Source organism: Carlito syrichta, unplaced genomic scaffold (assembly GCF_000164805.1).
Source record: "Carlito syrichta isolate Samal-C Ts95f unplaced genomic scaffold, Tarsius_syrichta-2.0.1 Scaffold89687, whole genome shotgun sequence".
Classification (NCBI taxonomy): Eukaryota; Metazoa; Chordata; class Mammalia; order Primates; family Tarsiidae; genus Carlito; species Carlito syrichta.
This window is the reverse complement of record NW_007033783.1, coordinates 928,752-949,260: the sequence shown is the minus strand read 5'-3', so window position 1 is coordinate 949,260 and position 20,509 is coordinate 928,752. Positions and strand designations below refer to the sequence as shown.

At 38.0% G+C, this 20,509-nt stretch overlaps 1 protein-coding gene across 3 annotated transcripts in view; it reads left to right on the top strand.

Moving 5' to 3' along the window:
• The window catches only part of TMTC2 (transmembrane and tetratricopeptide repeat containing 2), a 424,604-nt gene that overhangs the window by 64,571 nt on the left and 339,524 nt on the right, over positions 1–20,509 (top strand). The gene's annotated exons all lie outside the window — the stretch shown is intronic.

The following is a 20,509-nucleotide window of genomic DNA, read 5'->3' as shown; positions in this document are numbered from 1 at the left end:
TACACTAGTTGACTTGAATTCCTGTCCCACATATGGTGGGATTCCCTGTGGCCTGACCATCTCTATAAAGGGTTTAGCAGGAAACTCCCATTTCTCTGAGCTACTGCCTCCTATAAGTTTCTGCTTTTGCTGAGGTCTTGATCTCTGTTACTCATTGTGTCTCCTGCTTATGGTGTCTTTTTTCCATCCCCTGGGACCCCACTTGGCTGAAGTGACCTCTTTATTTCTAAGAATCTCACTGATGTTAGTGCTGTGTTCCCAGACTTTTATGAGGGTTTGATGTAAGTGAGGGGTTTGCGGTGCAACACAGCAACAACCTAAAACAGACCCTTAGAAACTTCAACCTTTAAAAGCTGCTACTACTCTGGGAAATGTTCATTGATTGTTTTTTACTCTGGTACCAGCCTTCTGCCACACTTCTGGGCATCATCTCTCTCCTGCTTCCTCATTCCCCTTCCAGCAGACCTATTTAAGTGTCTTGTCCCCAAGTATCCTGGTGTTCACCATGTACGTGATGCCGGCCTTACCTCCAAATGCCTCTCTTTCTGAAAGGAATGCTGTGGACATTCTTTTTCCCTCTTCCTGTTACTCAAAGCATTATTTTCCTTGTTGAGACTCCAGCAATTGAATATAAGGCATAAAGAAGAAAGAACCAACAATGAGACCAGCATTTCTAGAGCAGGAGACTAGAAAAGTAGAACTGCCTTGGTGCAGATGGGATTTTTGTTGAAGGAGACTGACATGGTGTATCAGGGATAATAATCTGAATATTCAGGATCTCTGCCCATATATGGCGTATTCATCATGCTAGATTTAAAATAGTTATCTTCATAAGATGTAAGCTAAAAAATGCAACCATGTTTTTTTTTTCATTTATTTATTATTTTTTTAGTTGGAGTCTCACTCTGTCATCCAGGCTGGAGTGCAGTGGTATACTCACAGCCACCCCAGCATCGACTTGCTGGGCTCCAGCAATCCTTTCGCCTCAGCCTTCCAAATAGCCAGAACTACAGGTGTGTGCTACTATGTCCAGCTAATTTTTTATTTATTGTAGAGACAAGGTCTTGCCAAGTTGCCCCGGCTGGTCTCTAACCCTTGGGATTAGGCAATTCACTCGCCTTGGCCTCCCAAAGTGCTGGGATTACAGACTGAGCCACTGAGTCCCGCCTCAACCATGTTTTTTGTATAATATATGACTAATTATTAAAGGACTCCATTAAAATCCACTAAAACCCATTTGCTGTTCATTGTGGTTCCTCTAAGAAATAGGAAATGTAGTGAAGTCAGTCAGTCAAAACAATGAAGCCAGTGATCAGTCACCGGGAGATGTTTGTCAACTCTTCAAGACTTCTGGAGGAATCATCAGGGAGGCTGGTTGGGGAGTATTTAGTAAACACCGTCTTCTTTCTTTGGGGCTTTAGTGGATGAAAAGCAGGAAGCTGGGAGAAACAGTAACTTAGTTTATTGGGATTCTTCCCAGGAATGGGAGAATGTAGTCACAGATAAGAGTACACATTTGTTCTGATCTTCCAGGAAGCCTATGGTGGAAAATTAAGGGAGAAGCAGGGGACCAGCTAAAATTGGAAACCTACTCGACCCTGAGGTCGTGTTGGAAGTAGGTAGAAATTTGAAACTTTTTAAGCATTAGCACTGAAAGCCCGGACACAGAGAAACATCCAAGGCTTTAGGATCCAAAGCAGCAAGTCTTTTAATTCTAAAACTTTCACAGGTTTCTAGAGCAGGAGAGCCTGGGCCTGGACCTGAAAGCCGATTTACCTTGGCCTAAAATGCCAATAACCATCTGAGTCTCACCTCAAAGAAGCCTCATGAGGTCAGAACTAAACTATGTTGAGACCCACTGAACATTACATGTTTTCAGTGAAAACATTACGTGTTTTCAGTGAAAACTCCTCTTTTACCATCTATCTCTTCTTTTTAAATATTCCCTTTAAATGAATAGATTAGTTTTCCTTTCCTTTTTTGTTTTTTAATTTTGGCAAATACTTTTTGAACATCCATGATATGACTGGAGTGAAAAAAAGGTGGATATGATTATACATTACCTGTTTTTAAAGACCAATAGGTTATGTGGGGGAAGGAGAGAAATTAAGAACATCCAATATACTATCTGATAACGACTAAATATTTGATATATATTTATTGAATAGATGATTGAGTATTGTGATAAAGGTGCTGTAAAAATAGGGACAAGGTGTAGTCTTTCAATGAAGTGTCTTTGAGTGATTATATCCCTTTAAAAGATCCATTTATGTTTCAGTTGGATTCTGTGAGAGCAGAAGTAAATTCATGTTTCCACTCTCTGCTGCCTTTAACAGAAAACCTCCATTTAGCAACAACTACCACATATATATGTACGTCTAGTTACCCATGTACGTCCAGTTACCCATAATATTTTCACATATTGATGTAAAGATTATGCTAACAACTTTCCTATAGCTAAATGAATATTGCATCAGAGATTAAAACCAACTTAAATACAGTATGATACATTAATATACTGCTAGAGTCTATTTGCAAGTAGTTCCTTTCCTTTCCTTTCCTTTCCTTTCCTTTCCTTTCCTTTCCTTTCCTTTCCTTTCCTTTCCTTTTCCTTTTCCTTTTTCCTTTTTCCTTTTTCCTTTCCTTTCCTTTCCTTTGTTGGAGTCTCACTCTGTCACCCAGACTGGAGTGCAGTGGCTGCTCCCGGCCACTGCAGCCTCGACCCGCTGGGCTCCGGCGACCCGCCTCAGCCTTCCGAGTAGCCGGAATTACAGGCACGTGCTACCACGCCTGGCTGATTTTTTGATTTATTGTAGAGATGAGGTCTTGCCAAGTTGCCCAGGCGGGTCTCGAACCCGTGGGCTCAGGCAATCCACTCACAAGTAGTTTATTTATTTATTTATTTATTTATTTTTGAGTTGGAGTCTCACTCTGTCGCCCAGCTTCTGTGATTAAATGCTTATTTAACTTTTTCTACTTTATAGTGTTTAGGGATGAAAACATTTTGTTAATTTGCCTCTTATTACTACTTGATAAAAGCATAGTGTTAGTTTCATTATTGTTTTCTAATACTCTCTATTTTTAGTTTTAGCTTTTTTATGATTACATAAAGTAATACTTAATTTACCAATTTTTAAATTTATACATTTTAATTTAATGTAGTTTTAATTAATTGCAGTAAAAGCACAACTTTCTTTTTTAAAATGTTCTTAGGGTTGTTTTTTGGGTAATATATGACTAATTTTAAAAGGGCTCCATAACAATGAAAGGTATATTAATTATAATAGTCAGATTCTCAGTGTATTTATTTCTTTTGCCTGTTTGAATGGAAAAATAATAAGTTATGTTAATATTCTTGCCCTGTTAAAGTTCTCCATTTTTTTAACTACATATTTTAATACTTTTTTTTTGCTACATCAATCTCTCTAATTTGCAGATTTTTTAAACTTATACTTTAGGGGTAATGCTTGCTCCACAGACTTGAGATGTCATAATGCTCAGATGTCATAATGTAGACATTCTCAGTGCAGTGCTTGTGCTTATTAAATAGAATAGGCTGTATATATGTGTGTCTCTCTCCCTCCTTCTCTCCTTTGCCTTGCCCCCATATGTTCTTTCTCATATGGTTTGATGCCTTTAATGGATTTGTTTTTAATTATTTGAGAATACATCTTTTTAAAAGTTTCATTTATATTTAATTCTACCTTATATTTTTAAAGAACATGAACATGCTTTTCTATTTATTAATTTACTATTATGAGAAAAATACATTAAATATGATAATATTTACTCAGTTTTACTTTTTATGACTCCTTTTTCTTCTCTGTCTCTGGCATTTTATTACTTCTTTTTATGCTTTTATATATGCATGTTTTTTCCTTAGAAATTACTTGTGCCATTTGCAGTCTCGTCTACGAAAGGATCAACAGTAGCTTTTTTTTTTTTTTTTTGCATTGAGGTCTCACTCTTGCCTAGACTAGAATGCAGTGGTATGATCACAGCTCACCACAGCCTCAACCTCTTAGGCTCAGGTGACCCTTCTGCCTCAGTCACCTGAGTAGCTGGGACTACAGGTATGTGCTGCCACACCTGGCTAATTTTTGGATTTGTTTGTAGAGATGAGATGTCACTGTGTTGCACAGGCTGGTTGTGAACTGCTTGGCTCTAGCAGTCCTCTCATCTAGGCCTTTCAAAGTGCTGGTATTACAAGTGTGAGCCACTGCACCCGCCTTTTTTTTTTTTTTAATCTTGATATTGGCTTTGTATACTGTCTTTACATGCAAATATATTAGAACCCTCGCATATATGTCACTGTTTTCTGTTTTCAGTCATGAGTGAACAATTTGTGTGGTTATGTAATTCTTCAGTTACATTATTGCTTCCTTGACTTCTGGAAGGTTTAAAGCCAGCCAAGGGGACTCTTTGTAAAAGCGTTTTAATTTCTCTGTCTTGATGCTTTTGTGATTTTTTTAAAGTTTTTACATTTCACAGGTGAACTAGGAAATGACTTTGATCAATTTGTGTTAATTTTGCCTGTTACTAAATATTTCCTCGTAAGCGTCCTTTTCGCCTGTAGATTGACCTTTCATCAGTTGTGAAAGTTTCTTCTTACAAATGTTTGCAACTTGCTTCCTTTTCATTTATTTAGTGTCTTCCAAATTTACCTGTAGTTTGGTTTTAGTTCTTTCTACTCTATACCTAATTTTTTCCTCCTGCGACTTTTGTTTTCCTTTGTCTTTTCCTGGGTAGAGAGGAAGTTTTGTTTTCTACTGATTGATTCTTTTGTTTATTTCTTCTTATGGGAATTGACGTCTGCTATTAAATCTTCAATTTCAGTAAGTCATTTCCTTAAAGAAACCCAGCAGCTTTGAAATCCTGTTCCTGCCTCTGCTGGTCCTCCCAGCTCCTTTATAGAATTTCCTTCTATTATTTATCATTTGTTTCAACAATGGACCTTAGGAATTTGTTCCTGAAATAATTCTTTTTAAAAAATGAGTTTTTCTCCATATTATTTTGTGTTTTAAGGTTATTTCAATTATTTTTCCCTGCTAAATCCTCTTTGCCAATGTAGATGTCTGTTCAGAACAGGAGTCTGTCTCCTTGCCCTGCAGAGTTGGCAGAAGGCTTCTTCTCTCAGAACTTGTGGAGTACTAGTTGAGTAAAACCAACATTACAGGTTAAAGATTCTAGAAGGGGAGAAATCTAGAAGGTTAAAGATTCTAAAGGGGAGGCACAGAAGAACACTGAGCTGTGCAAAATTCAGCAAGAAGAGTTTTGTGTCTGCTGTCTTTCTCTCTGCTGTTGCATCTGTAATGCCAGACCTCACACTAAGTGTCTGTGTTTTTGCTTTGATCTCAGCACCTGGTTTGTGCTATGGCTGTGTCTAACCCCCACTTCTCATACTTCAGTTTTTTTTTTTTAATAGAAAGAGAAGACCCTTGAATGCTCCTGATTTTCTGTGTGTGACAGAGGCTGTGTGAATGTTGGGCCTTCCAGAACAGCTGCTCTGAGTTATGCTAAATAGTGTATGTCCCATCTCCCATGGTCTGTCCACACTTCCAGCTCACAGCCCTGCAAATTAAGATGCATTAGTGGAATTCTGCCAAACACCTTTTATTTACTTCCCACAATGCTGGAGAGTTTTCTGGTGGTGGTTCTGGGTTTTTAGGCTCTTAATGTCTTTTAAAATTAGATCCCATATGCAATATATCCAGGTGAAATTCCTCAAGGTTTCTGGCATCTTGGTGGTATGCTTCCTTGGTTTACAGTGTTGTACAGGCTTTTCTACAGTTACGTATTCACTGGTCATTACAGTCGGGGGTCTGAGAGCCCCTAGTATTTTTTTTTTTTTTCATTTGGAGCAGAACCAAATGAGGGAGAAATACAAGGATGATGGGGACCCTACACTGCTTATTTAGGATAAAGCTGTTTTGAATGTGGCATAGATTGCAACAATTGAGTAGGCTAATGCTTTTTCCTTAATGAGGCTTGAGGCTTCCATACCCAATCACAAGCAACTTGACCAGAGTCCTTCTCTCCCAAAGACAGAGCCTGCCTTGCTGCATTGGCAAGCGAAGCATACCAAAACACGCACTCTCTGCCACCAGGTAGATCCCAAGGAGGGCCAGGAACTAAGACACATACCCAGCTCAGTCCCGAGCTCACGCCTTTAGCAAGTCTGTGCTTTTCTCTCAGGTGGATCAACTGAGAGACTGCAAGAATCTGGCAGTGTTACTTCAATAGCAACTTGAGATGGAAGGGTTAATTTCAACTATGGAACAGTGATGACCATGATTGAGGAGTGAACTGTGTTCAAGCCATCATCTCCCCTAATGTTTCTGGAGCTAAAAGTCAGAAGTGATGTGGACACCAATTTTTTAATGGATATTTAAGTTTTGTTTTCTCTTAATGTAGTTCTCTCAAACCTAAAGATTCAAAATGCATCTATTCTCAACGGCTTTTTATTGAAAATTGCATAGCACCTTAAGTATAAAACTCTACCATTAGAGTTTAATTTTGTATGTGGATGTGAATCACATTTGAGTTTAAGTGTCCTTGAGTAATTTATTATTATATCCTTAATAAAATGCATAACTGCCAAACTGTGACTTTTATTTGAGTTTGCCTGGGAAATGACAAACCTTCCAGACTGTGAAACTTAGTATCCCATTTAATATGACTGTCGTAAATGGCTAGGCAATTAAATTTCCTAAACATATGCATTTAATGAATTGACTTTCATCTGGTGGCCCTGGGCCAATTGTTTATAAGAGTATCTTAAAGATTTAGGATTTCCGATTTTCAGATAAATTTTACTCTGTTACAGAAAATTCAAAGAACTGAGTGCTCTATTTTAGTTCAGCAGAATTTTCCCATCTGTTTGAAGGTTCAATAATTTTCTTAGAGTCTAGCATGCATAAGAGAATGTGTTAATCTTCAAAGTAAGTTAAATAGACACAACCACTGACCTCACCCCTGAGTCACCCTTGAGGTAATTTTATCTTTCATTTGTATACGAAAATCCAAGGGGAAGATTGATTTACCCTAAACACTTAATCTAAATGAGCATATCACTCTTTTATCACGTTGCTCTACTTGATTTTATTTTTAGAGACAGGGTCTTGCTATGCTGCCCATGCTGGACACGTAACTCCTTCCCAAAACCTCTGTCTCCTGGGCTGTACTTTAATTATAACTTGTATGACTATACAAGTTATCTGATTAACTTGTTTTCTTGTTTATTGTCTGTTTGTCCTGTTAAATCATAAGTTCCAACAGAGCGAGTACCAGATGTGTTGATCACCAGTGTATTCCTATGTATTCCTAGCTGTGTGCACAGGAAAGAGTTGTTGAATTCAAGAAAGTAAACTTGCCTAGGGCTCTTATCTATTTGGGCAAAGGTCAGAAATCAGTGGCTTGCAGTATCTTACCATAAAATGTTTGTTTGATGCCATCAGTACTTTTTTTGTATTTTAATTAAGTTATACATTTATAAATTACGTTTTTAACTAGTCACCTGAGATTCTGGCTACCCTGGAAAAGTTGAAAGAGCCCTGAACCAGTGTTACCTTATAGCACCATCAACAGGAACTAAGTAATGGCTCTCATATACTAATTAGATGGGCCCTATTTTTTTTTAACTGCTTGGTCACTGAAGACTTTTGAGCTTGGTATCTTACTTTCAAGCTAGTCCTTAATTTTATTGAAAATAGTGATGTAGCCGGGCTCGGTGGCTCAGCCTATAATCCCACGCCTTTGAGAGGCTGAAGTGAGTGGATTGCCTGAGCCCGCGGGTTCGAGACCCGTCTGGGCAGCGAGACCTCATCTCTACAGTAAATAAAAAAAAATCAGCCGGGCGTGGTAGAGCATGCCTGTAATTCTGGCTACTCGGAAGGCTGAGGCGGAAGGATCGCCGAAGCCCAGCAGGTCGAGGCTGCGGTGGCCGGGAGCGGCCACTGCACTCCAGTCTGGGTGACAGAGTGAGACTCCAACTCAAAAAAAAATAGTGATGTAGCTTAAAGGTGATGCTTTTGCATTTGAGAAATATAAGGTAAATTATATTGATATATGCAAAGACAAAGATAAATAATTGAGTAGGACAGAGAGATTATACATAAATAATTAAAAGCAGAAAGTGATAAGTGCTATTTTAGTATAATTCCATCATACCTATATTTATCTTATGTGAATTAAAATTCCTAGGACAAGTGTTAAGAGCTGCGGCGCAGGAAAGAAAATAGGTAGGTAGGAAGGAAAGTAGGTAACCAGAAAGGAAGAGTAGTAGAAAGGGAGAGAGAGGTGCTATTGCATGGTTTTGACCCATGCCATACCTTATCTCCACTTGAAAGAGTGTTATATGGGGCAAGTGAATCTTTTATTTTTGCTGTATGAGGGAGACCCCCCCAAAAATGAAATTATTTTTTGGAGGGCAACCCCTTGTAGTACAGGTTTTCCCTGGTAGGTAAGTGTTCTAGAAACCCATTGGCATCAGTGTACCAACTAGCGTTGTTGCAAGAGGCTGCATTCAGCTTCAGGGAATTTTTTTGGAGATTCTTTCAACACGTTTACCCATTTTAGGATGGGTAATTTAGGAGTGCACCTGCCCACACCATGCTGAATGCTCAGCAGTTTTTGACCAAAAATGCCATGGTCCCACCCCCCCTACGCACCTGATCTTGCCCCAAGCTCCTTTTTTTTGTTCCCTCAGATAAAAGAAGTTCTCAATGGGAAATGTTTTGCCCTTGTGAAAGGGGTGAAATAAAAAATGGCAGAAGCACTAAGAGGTATCAAAATTGGCAAGTTCAGAAACTGTTTTGAGCAGTGGAAAAGGTGTCTCAATAGGTATATTGCATCAAATGAAGAGTTCTTTGAAGTTGATTGAAGTTTAAACATGTAAGAATAAATACACATTTTTAAATAAATAAATTATGCTTTTGTGTGTCCCCCCCTCTTGGGTCTCATTTCTCTTGTCCCTCTCATAGTAACAACATCTCCTTCTGCCGTTGTCAATTTGATAGTAGGTGTGATTTTTTTTGTCCTTGCATGATGGTCCTTAAATGCAAATCTTCTGTTGCATTTGGTGTTTAACTGAAGGAACTGGAATTTGTTTGTAACTTCGGAGAAAAACTGGCTAGATTTGACTTAGGAGTTGCTAGTTTTCTTTATATGGGATTTCTAAGAATGGTCTTGATTAGACTAAATTTTTATCTTGTGTGCTGACCTAACCCCATTCAACTTCTCTAAGTTTGTGTATTTAAATTGCTGTGGCATACCAGAGGAAAAAGTTTAACTTGTAGGCTGTGGGATCTAGGACTGTTTCATGGCGGGGACAGCATTTTGAGTGGAGACTTGAAAGATTGTAGAAATACTGTTTTATTTGATATGGTAAGTAACCACTAGCCATGTGACAATTAAAATTAATTAAAATAAAACAATGTGATCTTCACTTACATTAACCACATTTTAAGAGCCCAGAAAACTGTTGTGGTCAGTGGCAACCGTACTGGAAATTGTAAAACATTTCCATCATTGCAGAAGTTTCAACTGACAGCACTGGTAGACATAGGTGGCAGTTTGTATCACTGCAGGAAGTATTAGAATTTTGACTTCTCTAAAATGAAGCAATGAGTAGTCCACTTTTTAATTGTTCCCTGTGTCTTTTCCTGGCTCATCCCCCCAACTCTTCCCACCTACCCCACCACCACCCCCTACCCAGCTTTCCCTCAAGTAAGAATAAATTTAATTATTCTTTTTTACCTGGAACCAAGAGCTAAGCCAAATAACGACACTTTCCAAGAAAGTTCTGGAATTTTAAAACTAAATTCTATGTTGGTGCTTATTTTTATCAATGACCTGAGGAATTATTTAGCTGTTGATACTGACTGGAAACCCATGTTGGGGTGGTGAGAAAGATCTCTTTCCTTTACATGAAAGAAGGAGCAGGATGATTTTAGTCACCTTAAAAAATTGTCTTTGCACTTTATTTACAAAGACTTGAAAGAAGGTATTTTTTCTTTGCTTTTAAATATGGTTTGGTATTTTGATGAATATGTAGTTGATAGTTTTTCTTCATAAAATTTGTATGCTGTGTTGGTTTTTTTATGAAAAATTGAGCCCAAGTGAAAACGTTGTATGTTTCTTTGCTGCTTTTAACTTTCTCCTACTTTGCTTCTCCTCACAGTTATTCTTGAGTTAGTTATATTGGTTGTCACCAGGGACTACCAGGTTCTATGTCTTTTTGGCAGTTTTAGAGTCTTGTTTCGAATTATATATAGTCAAAAGCTTGACAGTGATTTATTACTGCTCAACCTAATGTTCTTTTGATTGTATTGCAGTTTGTGATAAAATATCTGTTGATTTGTGATAAATAATTAATGTGACTTGGACTGTTGGAGTTTCCTAGGTAGTGGTTTATGTCCTGAGGACTAAAGGAAATTTGTCTAGCATGTAATTTATCCACAGCAAAATGAGAAGGGATATTTCTTTAGCCAGGCTATTAATGCTCAAGCCCTAAAGTGGCTTCTCTTCCCCCCTCCCATTTTATTAAAGCAGAAGTTACCTTTTTTTTTGTTTTTATTTTTTTCTGGCAGTTTCAAAAATGAGAGTTTTATGCAAGGTTTTTCTGTGTTGGAATGAAAAGAGTGATCCCTCAGTAGGTTATAAGCTGTGTAAATGCATTTTTAATATGTAAGGATTGGACATGCTTTAGAATTGATATTGCCCTGCCAGTGGTTAGGAAGAATACTTCTCTCATCCAAGGTATCTTTACCTTATTCCTCTATTGTTATATTTAAGAAATGATGAACAATGAAGAGAAATGAAAAGAAGACTGTATTTATTTATCAGTGTACAGGTTGGTGCTATTATTTTTAAAAGGTGCCAAAGCTGGGCTCAGTGGCTCAGCCTATAATCCCACGCTTTGGGAGGCCGAGGTGAGTGAATTCCCTGAGCCTGCGGGTTCGAGACCCTCCTGGGCAACTTGGTGAGACCTCATCTCTACAATAAATCAAAAAACTAGCCGGGCGTGGTAGCGCGTGCCTGTAGTTCCAGCTACTTGGAAGGCTGAGGCGGAAGGATCGCCGGAGCCCAGCAGGGTGAGGCTGTGGTGGCTGGGAGCGTGCCATTGCAGTCCAATCTGGGAGACAGAGTGAGACTTCAATTCAAAAAAAAAAAGTGCCAAAATACCAGTGGGCTCAGTATGATAGAAATTTGTTTTTTGCTCATAACATTTTGATCTAGGGCTGGAAGATTTCCTTCAAGCTATTTTCAAGGGGCAAAGTCTATCAGAGAACAGATTACTTCTGCCATAAATTGGCTACTTGATTTCCTTTCAACTGTCAATCAGTAGTGTCTTGCCATTGGTAAGACTGACAATAAACTGCCACTAGTAGATCAAGGTTTATTTTGCTATTTTTATTGTTATTATGTTTCAAGATGGGGTCTTGCTGTGTCACCCAGGCTGGAATGTAGTGGTATGATATTAGCCACTGCAGCCTTGAACTCCTGGGTCCAAATGATCCTCCTGCCTCAGCCTTCCCAATAGCTACAATTACAGGCACACAAAACCATGCTTGGCTAATTATTTTATTTTGTTGTGGAGGCAGGATCTCACTAAGTTGCCCAGGCTAGTCTTAAACTCCTCTTATCAAGTGATCCTCCTGCCTCTGGCCTCCTAAAGGACTGGGATTACAGGCTTGAGCCACCACACTTGGCTTGTTTTGCTATTAACGGCAACAAAATGTTAATTACAGTGAAAAAAAATTAAGGCAGGGGCTGATTAGTTTTTAGAGCCTGTGTGAAATAAAGATAGAAAAAGATTTTATACTAAGGCGCCATGAATAAGACCTATAGAATGGAAACTATTTGAGATGTGCTAATGAAAGTTAAGAGAGGACATGTAAAATAATTATAGCTGATTTTCGGCTTCGTGAAATACATGGCATTTTAAGTAACTAATAATGGTCACTGAGATTTTTCACAATCTCAGAAAGAAAAATATTTTTACTGGAGAATAAAAATGTTCTGCTTGAGGCCAGCCTCAGTCTCCAGTAGCAGTAAAAGCCTATGATATATAATGATGCTCATATTTCTTCCATTTCCAATAGCTCTGTGGTAGGGAAAGTAAATGTAGCAACTTGTATCTAGTGGAAGGAGACAAAATTCAGCCCATTTTCCTTTTATGCTTCGTTTGATTTTTCTCTGACACATTTATAATCTTTTAGTTTCTTTAGTCTATAGTTGAGGACTTGGCAGATTTTCATCTTTGGAGAGATCGTGTTCTTTCATTTTGAGAGGAAACATAATTTCCTCTCAGAGTTGTGTGTGCATGGGTTGCCTCTGTGTGCATGCATAAAACTCGATTTCTGGTTTAACCACAAAAATAAGCTATGTATATGTAGAGAATATCCCATTGAATTGAGCCCACTGTTATTGAGTTCCTGGTGATATCTTCATAAATATTAATATTAGCCAACAGATTTTAGGAATGTCTTGGCTTTTTCATGTTAGCATTTCTAATAGTGCTGACTTTATGTTTAGATCACCTTTTTAAAACATATATATGCAAAATGTAACATAGCATGAACTAAAGAGAGGGAAAAATATAACAGTGGGCTTCCTGATGACTCCCGGACATTATCAGATGGTGTGGTACTGTAAATAGCCTCCAAAAGATTGTAGCCAAACATCCTGTGTCCACCCTGGGTACATGTTGGGTTTGAGGTCACTTGTGCATTTTATTTTTATTTCATTTCCTGCTGAGGATTTAATTTGGACACTGAAATCAGATGGAGAAATGAGTATCATACTAAACAAGTTTTAAAAGGCTTCCCTTAGGCCAGGTTTGGTGGCTCAGTCTATAATCCCAGTGCTTTGGAAAGGCGAGGTGAGTGGATTGCCTGAGTTCGCAGGTTCGAGACTTGCCTGGGCAACTTGGCGAGACCTCCTCTCTACAATAAATAAAAAAAAATCATCTGGGCATGGTAGTGCATCCCTGTAATTCTGGCTACTCGGAAGGCTAAGGTGGAAGGATCACCAGAGCCCAGCAGGTTAAGGCTGCGGTGGCCGGGAGCGTGCCACTACACTCCAGTCTGGGCGACGGAGTGAGACGCCAACTCAAAAAAAAAAAAAATGGCTTCCCTTAGTGGGGCATGGGGGCTTGTACCTATAATCCCAGCACTTTGGGAGGCTGAGACAGGAGGATCACTGGAGCCTAGGAGTTAAAACAAGCCTGGATAACATAGTGAGACCTCTATGTCTACAAAATTGTTTTTAAAAATTACTTGGGCATTGTAGCACATGTTTGTAGTTCCAACTTCATGGGAAGGTGAGGCAGGAGAATTGCCTGAGCCTAAGAATTTGAGGCTGTAATGAACTATGATCACACCACTACATTTCAACCTGGGCAACAGAGTGAGACCCTCATCCTAAACAAGAATAAAATAAAAAAATATATATATACCTAATCTTCCATTAAAGAAGGAACCAGTCAACATATTTTTATCTATACACAGCTCTAGGGGTACCATATTCTTAGATTTCATTGTGAATGTGTTGCCCCTTCGTGTTGTATAACATGCAGTCTCTGATCACAGCCTTGGAATCACTATGTTAGTTATAGTTAGAATGACTCTCAGTTATTGTCCAAGCCAGAGCACTTTTGAGAGTGAAAGGGGACACAATTTATAACCACATTAGAATAGCAGGCATGAACTCTGCCTCTACAGGGAAAACAGACATTTATATTTCTACTTACTGCAGTCTATAGAGAACTGGTTGGTTATTGACATAGGTTAAATAAGCTTTTCTTCTTAAAACATTTCTATTACTATATCAAGGCAGTGAAACAATGAAATAAAAATGAAACATAATGCTCCTCTTTCCATCCTGTTTATTTTCTAAAATAAATCTTTAGCTGGGCACGGTGGCTCACGCCTATAATCCCAGCACTTTGGGAGGTCAAGGTGAGAGGATTCCCTGTGCCCATGGGTTCGACACCAACCTGGGCAACTTGGTGAGACCTTATCTCTACAATAAATGCAAAAATTAGCTAGGTATGGTGGTGCGTGCCTGTAATTCCAGCTACTTGGAAGACTGAGGCAGAAGGATCACTTGAGCCCAGCAGGTCAAGGGTGCCGTGGCCATGAGCGTGCCACTGGACTACAGCCTGGGCGACAGAGTGAGACTCTGACTCAATAAATAAATAAATAAATAAATAAATAAATAAATAAAATAAAAATAAATCTTTATAGGATGTATTTATTTTTATTTTTGGCTATCTTTAAAAGGGTTCCAAAACGTTGCTCTCTTTCTATGTCCATAAACAAGTTTCTCCAACTGTTAAACTGTTAAACTTAAATCTTAGTGAGGTTTTTCCCAATAAAATGTTCTAGAGTGTATTAAATGTTGTTCTTAAATTCTTTAAATTTGATGTTGCATTGCTCACAAACTGCCAGTAGCAAACTTTTATATATGATCTCATTCCAAATGCCTATTCTTGACTTGGCGTCTCTGTGTACTCTAGTTGTGTTTTCTACTCATCAGCTGAATTTTTTTCTCTTGCAGATCTATCTCATCAATGGCTCCTACTTTGTTGATATTCACATTGTTTCCATTTTTTAACATTTTTTATTATGACTTGATATTTTCTCCCTTTCTGCCTGTCCACACACATCCTGTTCTTGAAAGCTTATCTCAGGGCCCCTTTCCTCTGCTTGCTTTCTCTATGGGGATTTCACCCATACAGAAAAAGCAAAGTAATTAGTTATAATAATGTCATAAAATCATGTCCCAGACTAGTTATTAGGACTAGTTTACACAACACTTTGACTCAGCTTTGTAAAGTTTGGAGATACCGAAAGAGGCACAGGACAAAGGGCCGGTATAAACCAAGCGTTTATTGGGGGGAGAAACTCCCAGGCGAGGTCCCATGGTCTGGAAAGATGGGCCAGGGGAGTCGCGCCCAAGGAGGGGCAGGCTTGGGTTTTTAAGGGTGCTGTATTCGGGGAGGGTGTTGGGGGCGGCAGTGAAGCAGAGAGACAAAGTGTCACATCTGGCATGGGCTGGAAAGTTTCTGTCTGACCCTTCTTGGCAGCTGCTGGCAGGTTCCAGGAAGCTGGTATGTGGTTGTGGGTTTGGGGTGGAAGGGCGCATACGTGATTGGTAGGTGGAGGGGCAGATGGGGGAAGGTGATTTCTGCTTCCCCCTGAGCCTAACAAGCTTATTTTCAATAAATTATGTACACCAGCTACTTGGAAGGCGGAGGTGGAAGGATTGCCTGAGCCCAGTAGGTCAAGGCTGAAGTAGCCATGAGTGTGCCACTGCACTCCAGCCTGGGTGACAGAGTTAGACTCCAACTAAAAAAAAAAAAAAAAATTGTGTGCAATATACATCACTTCTCTACTCAGACACAAGAATTAAATTTGCTAGCATATGGCGATTACTCCATGGATGGTAAAAATGCAGTGTAAATCTTCATCATATTCTTCCAGTCTCTTATGTTTGCTCAGACTTTGTTAGGATCTACTCATTATTTTTTTATTTTTATTTTTTTCACGCTGTGTTATCTTTAATTAGGTAAAGATCTTTTTAACATATCACAGAGACCATTTTCCCACTGCTCTGTTTGACTGCCAGTCTTATGAGGGACATGAACAGCTGGAAGGTGAGAAAACAGGATTTACTGAAGACTGAAAAGCTCCCACAGTGGGAGGAGGCCCGAAGGGGTTGCCCTAGGATCTACTAATTATTTTATGTTTAATATTCTCACCTCCCCAGCAATATCCTATATAACTTAAGGGCAGTGACCATATCTTCTAATGTTTCATTATTCCTCAACCATACAGAGCGATATTTTGGGCACACAGAGGCAAAACAATTCCTCATTTATTTAAATATTGAGCATTCTAGGTCTGTTTAGAATCTTCTTTCTTCTTCAACTTCATTCTTCTGAAAAAGTTTGAAATAAGGCTTGCTAAATATTAAACAGGAGGGTTCTTTTTGTTGTGGTTGTCAATTAGGATTTCTTGCTCAGCCTGTTGCTTCAATGCTGAGAGCTCTCTGTACAAACAATGTAGCAAAGCAGGACATTCTAGACAGAGCATAAGTTTGCAAAGGCAAAGAATCCTGACATCATGGTATGATGGAAAGTGTAAGGAAGTTTGAAATGGTTGCAGTGCTGGATGATGATATTGTTAAAGTTGGGGGTGAGGTGGGAAGAGTTGGCAGGGACAGATGCTGATGGGCTTGCTGATGCAGAGAATGGAAGGATTTAGGGAATGTCGGCAGCAAATAGAATGTATTAAATGGATCATTCTAATGTAGACACTCATATAAGATCACAAGTGATAAGCCTTTCAGATCGAACTCACATTTGCTATAATTACAAGCTTGATATTGAGGACACAGCTGTGCATTGTGAAACTTACCAAGATGAACTAATGATTAATATCATTATTATTCAAAAAGTGTGTACTAGCAAATATAGGTTAAACTGTGTTAAAGAATAGTAAAGATGGCATCTTTGAAACAAAATAATCGTATTCTCATGAGGTTACACATCAGAGTTCTAGGGTTAGTGGAGAGACTCATCACTGATATTTCTACTTTCTGAGTAGGGCTTGTTCCTTTAAAGATGGATATTTTATAGGTTCCTTTCTGTGCCATTTATTTGTAAATATTTAATCACAGGAAAGATTATTTTTTACTAATTATCCATTGTAATCTTTCCCAGTTGATTTTTAGCATATCCACACCCACTATATGATTAAGATTTTTTCAATACCTGTTTTTTAAAACTTTACCTTAAGTATTTAATGCAAAACTGATGCTTGATTGTCTGCCTTGATTGTCTTACAATGAATGAAAATACCTTGGTCATTTTCCTTATTAAGTGAAGTTAACTGACTATTCGAATATCTAAGAAAAATAATTTTCTCCAGCTTCAAACGACAATGAAATTTGTTTTTCCTTTTGTGAGAAACATGTAAATAGCTTTGGATAATGATAATTTTCCCAAAATATCAAACCCCATACTTCATTTTCACAGCAATTTGTTATGTTTTGCAAATGTGATTAGATTATATAAGTTATATCATACTGATACCTTGCAGCATAAATATATTAAAAGCATAAATGACATCCTGTAAGAGAAGTTCATAAAGTTAGCTTATATGCTTCTTAACAGTCAGGTGAAAGAGAAAGATAGCAAATGTGCCCTTAGAAATATAAATTAAAAAAATGTTTGCTTCATGAGAAATTTGAACTAACACTTTCAGCTATGTGGTAAAAATGTATTTGTCTTCTCAGAGGTAAATCGTAAAGAATACATGGGACACAAAATGTAACTGTAAATAAAAAGGTTCTAGCTTCTTCTTCTTCTTCTTTTTTTTTTACTATTGATTTCTTACCATGCTAGAAGATTTTTTTTTAAAGTAGATTTTTTTTTTTTTTATATTGGAGTCTCACTGTCACCCAGACTGGAGTGCAGTGGCACATTCCCGGCCACCGCAGCCTCAACCTGCTGGGCTCCGGTGATTCTTCCTCCTCAGCTTTCCACGTAACTGGAACTACAGGCGTGCGCTATCACACCCGGCTAATTTTTGATTTATTGTAGAGATGAGGTCTTGCCAAGTTGTCTGGGCAGGTTTCGAACCCACGGGTTTAGGCAATCCACTTGCCTCGGTTTTCCAAAGTGCTGGGATTATAGACTGAGTCACCAAGCCCACCCCTAAAAGTAGATTTAATGGGCTTTCTAAGTGTAATAATTTTTTTTTTTATTTTAAGTTGCAGTGTAGTGTGGAGGAAGAATATTTTAATAGGATTATGTCTTATGTTTTTGTTACAATGATAACTTTCTATTTTAGAAAGTAGGATTAGAATAATGAATGTAAGATTTTATTTTGAGTTTTCTGAACTATAGACTTTTTAAAGTTATCTTGGAAATATGTTTCCTTTACCATTTTAGATTTTTTTTGCCATAAATAACTTGCTATTGTAATAAAGTCTCTTCTCAGAGTAACTTAAACTTTTCCCAAAATGTATTTGAACAAAAATGGGATTAAAAACCAAACACCAAATTGAAACAGGGTAAGGGATTATAGTTGATGATCAGATCAAAGTTAATAGGGTTCAAAATGCTGAAAATACATCTCTCAAATTTTTCAAAATCAAATTTCTGCAATTATCTTGCAATAATTTGACGAAGGAAGAATTTTTATTGGTAGGAGAATGGAAAAACCAGCAGTCCTGTAGTACATTTTAAGTAAAGGGATCTTTGTCACATTTGAATAGCCTATGTGTGTGGAGTTTGCTCTTTATTATTTTTTTCAATGGAAAAAAAATTCAACAAGCTGGCAGTTGGTTGTACAGATTTCCTCTTTGTGGTAGAAATACTGGGATGTTGTGGGAGAAAACCGCTGCCCATCCTAACACAGATGCTAATTGTATTCTGTAATTCTTCTTGGTTGCTATTGTGATGTTCTTAGCTGCCTTTTATTTGTTGCTTCTCCAGGACAGAAGTGATTACTAATTACGCATCAGGCTGTACTGAAGTAGGCCATTTGGTTTTCTTTTCTTTTTTCTTTCTTTCCTTTTTTTTTTTAAGAGGAAATTGAAAGGCAGCTTGGCGGTTTTAGTACCGCTGCTGCTCATCTCTACATGCCTGGGCTGCTTCTCTAATTTGCATGGGTACCTTGGGCATTGTCCTGTGGGGCTGGGGTAGTTTGACCTCCTCTTTAGTTTACTGACCCTTGTCATCTTGCTGTTCATTCTTGGAGCCTGTTTAATGCTAATTAGACCTTCAACCAGTTGCTGTTTACAACTGTGTGCTTTAGAAAGCAGGGCCTTTTCCAAAGACCACACTACACTGGTGGTCTTAAACTAAACTGATAGAATTGAAGACCCCCACCCCTGCATCCCTAGAGAAAAAAACCTCTTTACATTTCTGTTTATTAGAAATATGTAACATCAACACCATTACCACAAATAAACAGCAAAAAGCAGAATATTTGACCTTGATGTTTCTTAATGATGGCTGAGTATTCCTTAGGAACATGATTTAATCCTTAAATTTGAGGTTCTAAAATAAAAAACAGATCATCTCAGCTTCCCTCCCACTGTGAACATTGGATCAAGGTATGGTAAGAATGTCAAAATGAAGAGGGCAGTTTAAATGGCCCCAAATATTTACAACATGATTATCTACTGTTTGATTAAACTGATTGAACAAAAGGAAAAAAATTCTGTGGACCTCATGTATAATATGTATCTGACCCTGGTAAGTATAAGTTCCAGAATTTATTACAGGCTTTATTCAATAGGTATTTTATCTGCATTTCAGCCAAGAGCTTTGCTGGCCCTCCTAGTGCTTGGCTAATGGAAAAATCAGGAATACTTAACAAACTGCTTTGACCAATACTGTCACCTGCCATTCTAATCTTAGGGGGAAGTGTTAACTGAAGCTAGTCCAAGTTGAAGACCTTAAGACCTTAACCATGAACACTTGGGAGAATTGGTTAAAAAGACACATTTTGAAACAGAACCTTTGAGATCAGCATTTGGCATAGTAACTGATTGAATCACACTATCCCTGAAAGGAGGACAATGAAAAGAAATCTGTGTCCTGTGGTTGTTGATATCTTCTACCTTTTCTAGATGGAGTACAATGCAGATGACTGTTTATAGTCGTATGATTCAAGGCTTGTGTGATGCACAGTTCTTTTGAGTTACTTCTAAGCAGCCTCTTTATTCCTAATTTTGATAATGTGACTTTTATTGCAATGAAATTAACAAAAATTATTGAATGTTCTTTTTTGCATAGAAAGAATTTGTGGAGTTTATGGAGGGAAATGCCTTCATTTAGTCTTTCATGGGTTTAATAAATCTACTGTTGACAGGCTACTTTGCTTGATAAACTTGTTTATGCAGTTTCTTTAATAATGAAAACAGGATACATTAGAATTTTTGATTACAAATGCTTCAATTAAGGGCAAATGAACTTGGATGCTAAATGAGTTTGAATAATTCTCTGGACTGGGGAAAATTAATAGGTACTAAATAAGCAAATATGGCATGCTATTTAAATAGAAGTTTTTAGAACGAATCGTAGCATTAGAATATAAACATATTTTTGTGTTGTTGTTGGGTAGGTTTTCAGCCTTTAAATAATTTTTTGTAGTTGTTTTTACAAAAAGTTGGGTATATGAGTGGTGTGGAGGAGGGGGGGAACACACAGACAGTCTCAGTAGTTCTAAGCCTTCCTAAAGATCCTTTCTTGCCTCTTCTTTCTCTGCCTAGTCTCTCTCAGAAACAAACAAGAAAGAGTTGGCCGAGTTCTCTTTTGTTGCCATAGACTGGATGCTAGGATATTTGTAGTCCATTGAGTAGAAATGTGTCCCACCAGTTAGTTTCTGGTTGCTGATTTGTTTCATTAATAGGTCACTGATTTTTCTTTGTATCTAAATTTACATTCTTGTGTGATTTCATCTGGGTTTTCAGTCTGGCTGGTAGAATG